The sequence below is a fragment of the Suncus etruscus genome, chromosome 4 (genome assembly GCF_024139225.1).
Source record: "Suncus etruscus isolate mSunEtr1 chromosome 4, mSunEtr1.pri.cur, whole genome shotgun sequence".
In the NCBI taxonomy this organism is placed as follows: domain Eukaryota; kingdom Metazoa; phylum Chordata; class Mammalia; order Eulipotyphla; family Soricidae; genus Suncus; species Suncus etruscus.
In genome coordinates, this window is record NC_064851.1 from 72,675,801 (window position 1) to 72,680,058 (window position 4,258).

The window sequence follows — 4,258 nt, forward strand, 5'->3', positions numbered from 1 at the left end:
CTGGTGTGGAGATCTGAAATAACCCCCACAGAGTTCCTCAAAAGTCCTGCTATAAACGTTTCTTCTCCTGCATGAATAGTTGAGGAAGTCCTGAAGAGATAAATCCATGCTTGGTATTACAATTTCTGCCATTATTTGGCTAGCTCTCATTGATAAAATCTCAGGCAAAAACATGGCCTCAATCAAATTCTTTTAAGAAATCCCAGCACCAAAGATTACTGAGAACCCCTTTTTCTGGATAATATTTAGCACTAAAATCAAAGACAATATTTTTTTCTCTTTTTCAAATATGTTCTTGCCTCAGTGTCTGGTAATCAAGGGCATAGACAGAATACAGAATCTGGACCTTTCTCAGAAAATGGGAACTGCACCTTTGGGAAATTGGCTTTTTTCTTGACATCTAAAACAATAGAGCTCACCTTGTGGGGACCATGTTCCTAAATTTCTTTTCTACTTCTTAATATTCCTTGTTTTGCATTTGAAGTTAGTTGTTTTTTTTATTGAAATATTTTATTTTTTATAATAATAATTTTTATTTTGACCAAAGTGGATTACATATCTTTCACAGTAATATTTTAGGTACATATTGACATTGAATCAGGGGAATTCCCACCATCCCCGTTCTCAGTTCCCAGTATGCATCCCTTATCCCCATCCCTTACCCCCAGGCTGCTAGTATAAGTGGTTTTCTTTGTGTCTAGCTTGTTGTAGATTGGGTATCTATTCTGTTGTTGTTGGCTTTGGGTTTGGTGTTTAAGTACGATCATTTTTATTACTACTTAGTGATCATACAACTATTTGGTCTTGGTACCTTCCATTATTTCCCCCTCGATTTGAGAGATGGAAAAAGATGGTTCAACTTATGTGGTTCTGTTTAAAAAAATGAAAAAAATGAAATGGGGTAAAAAAACAAGTAAGCACAAAATGGGCACAGTTCTTCTAGAGGTTATAAATATTAAGTTGGGAGAAGAAAAGGGGAAAGGAAGAGAAACACAACAAAAGCTGCCCCAAGTTGTGACTTCTTTGTAACTCAGAATTCTTACAGCTCACACCCATAGCTTAAGTATTGTTTACTGTTAGACTTTCCTTTGTGATTGTAAATATTTTTTCTATACCTATGATTGGCTTAAACCCTTATAAAACCCCCTGCTTAAAGATTAAACTTTTTGAGCTCCTGCCAGAATATTGTTAACTCCACATACTTGTGTGTGGTTTCATTGTTTCATATTTCATATATTGCTACCCATGCAACCCACTCTCCCTGAAGTAGATTCATTGAAATCCCGCTAGCACTGTAGGACAGAAGCCACCTGCAGCAACAACCTATAATTCTCTTTGTCTGGTACCTATGTCTGCTTTTGGTATGAGGTTGATGTTAGCTTCATAGAAATTGTTTGAGAGTGTTTCTGTTTCAACAATTTTATAAAAGACCATGATATGTATAGTCAAGAGTTCCTACTTAAAGTTTTAAAAGAAATCACTAGTAAATACATCTGGACCTAGACTTTTGCTTTGAAAAGACTTTTGTTTTACATTTCAATTTTTATACAGAAATATCTGCTCTGGTATTTCAGATTATCTTGATTCATGCTTGGAAATTCTAGGAGAAACCCATCTACAATCATGCTTGTACTCATAGTACTTAAATAAAGATTTTATATCTTAAAAAAATAAAATACTTTTATTGAAAAAAAAGAATTTATTTCTTCTGGGTTCTCTTTTTTTTGGCTTTAACTTTCAAAGTAATCTTTGATTATTCCTTGAAATTTTTTTACTGTCTGTTGTTCTATCTGCTTTTATTTTTGATTCAGTTTATTAGGGTTATCTCTCTTTAGTGAGACTTGCTAATTGTTTACAATATTATTTATTTGTCAAAGAACCAACTTAATGATCTTTTGGATTTGGGGGGGGGGATGTTTCCAGTTCATTTATTTCTGCTTTAAGATTTGTTATGTTCTATGCATCTTCTTCAGCTAATTTTGTTGATCACTTCCCAACATACTATGCTGTGCAATCAACCTATTTCTTTGAGCCTGTTTATTTTTTCATGATAATGTTTGTACTGCTATAAACATAAATACAGCTTTTACTATATCCCACAAATTCTAAGAGCTAATGTCCTTATTACTATTTGTTTTCAAGAACCTTCTGACTTCCTTTTTCACTGACTGTTAAATAGTGAGCTATTTAATTTTCAGTTGCTAAAGTTATTTCTAATATTTGGTTGGTAATAAATTCTATTTCTAGTGCATCATGATATCCGAAGACAGTTGAGATAATATCTAGCCTCTTGATCTTATAGAGATGTATTCTGTGGCCCAGCATGTGGTTTATCTTAAAGAATGTCCCATGAGAATTGGAGAGTATTTTTGTTTGACTTTGAGGGGTAAAACCTTACTTATACCTTTTAAACCCCTCTCTTCTATATATTCTTCCAAAATAAGTATTTCCAGAGGTGGAGTGATAGCAGAGTGAATAGGGCATTTGCCATATACCAGGCTCACTTGGTTTCAATTCCCAGAAACCCATATGGTCCCCCAAGCCTGCCAGGAGTGATTTCTTAGGGCAAAGACAGGTATAACTCTAAGCGCCACCAGGTGTGCCTCCCAAAAAACCTTATTTTTTTCCTTAGAGGGGTGACTGAGGGGTGTTAACTTTTTCAACTATAATTCATTTCTACTGATGTCTTACTTCAAGTCTCTTAGCAGTTGTATTAAATATTTTGATGGCCTTCATTGGTTACATATGTTTAAAAATGTGATTTTCCCTTTGAAGTTCATATTCTTTAACTATTAGGCAATGATGTTCTCCTTTATAAGCATTTTGATCCTGAAACCTATGTAGTCTGATATTATTATACCAACCCAGCCTTTGTTAGGGAGTTGTTTGCTTGAAGGATTGTCTTCCAACCTTTGACATTGATCCTGAGTTTGCTTTGTTATTGAAATGTGTTCCTTGTACAGGTAGGAGAGTGCTGCATTCACTTTTATAATCCATTCTGCCACTCTGTCACTTAATCATTGCATTGAGCAAGACTATTGTCAATAGAATTTTGTGCCATACTTTTGCAGATTTTGTTTGTTTGCTGAGTTCCTTTCTTTTTTTTTCATTGTTTTTTGTCCCCACCCCTCCCCATTCACAACAGAGACCAGGCAAAGGGTCTGGGCTGAGGTGTATATGGGGTGCATTCACTGTACCTCCTCTTTTATATTGTCATTGTAAAGAACACAGCCTGTGGTAAGCATTGGGAGGCCTTATCTTTTCTTTTTCTTTCTTTTTTGATTTTTTTTTTCTTTGTGACTCTTTCTAATAGTTTCCAATCTTTTTTTTTTTTATTTAAACACCTTGATTACATACATGATTGTGTTTGGGTTTCAGTCATGTAAAGAACACCCCCCATCACCAGTGCAACATTCCCATCACCAATGTCCCAAGTTTCCCTCCTCCCCACCCTACCCCCGCCTGTACTCTAAACAGGCTCTCCATTTCCCTCATACATTCTCATTATTAGGACAGTTCAAAATGTAGTTATTTCTCTAACAAAGATCATCACTATTTGTGGTGAGCTTCCTGGGGTGAGCTGGAACTTACAGCTCTTTTCTCTTTTGTCTCTGAAAATTATTATTGCAAGAATGTCTTTTATTTTTCTTAAAACCCATAGATGAGTGAGACCATTCTGCGTTTTTCTCTCTCTCTCTGACTTATTTCACTCAGCATAATAGATTCCATGTACATCCATGTATAGGAAAATTTCATAACTTCATCTCTCCTGACAGCTGCATAATATTCCATTGTGTATATGTACCACAGTTTCTTTAGCCATTCGTCTGTTGAAGGGCATCTGGGTTGTTTCCAGAGTCTTGCTATGGTAAATAGTGCTGCAATGAATATAGGTGTAATGAAGGGGTTTTTGTATTGTATTTTTATGTTCCTAGGGTATATTCCTAGGAGTGGTATAGGTGGATCGTATGGGAGCTTGATTTCCAGTTTTTGGAGGAATCTCCATATCGCTTTCCATAAAGGTTGAACTAGACGGCATTCCCACCAGCAGTGGATAAGAGTTCCTTTCTCTCCACATCCCCGCCAACACTGTTTATTCTCGTTCTTTGTGATGTGTGCCATTCTCTGGGGTGTGAGGTGGTATCTCATCGTTTTTTTGATTTGCATCTCCCTGATGATTAGTGATGTGGAGCATTTTTTTATGTGTCTTTTGGCCATTTGTATTTCTTCTTTGTCGAAGTGTCTGTTCATTTCTTTT

The 4,258-nt window shown here is 35.7% G+C and overlaps 1 non-coding gene across 1 annotated transcript; it reads right to left on the reverse strand.

Moving 5' to 3' along the window:
- Nucleotides 1–3,122: 3,122 nt before the first annotated feature.
- LOC126007969 (small nucleolar RNA SNORA51) lies at nucleotides 3,123–3,254 on the reverse strand. The gene has a single exon (XR_007495431.1). It is a non-coding gene; the product is annotated as a small nucleolar RNA SNORA51 (small nucleolar RNA).
- Nucleotides 3,255–4,258: the final 1,004 nt, after the last annotated feature.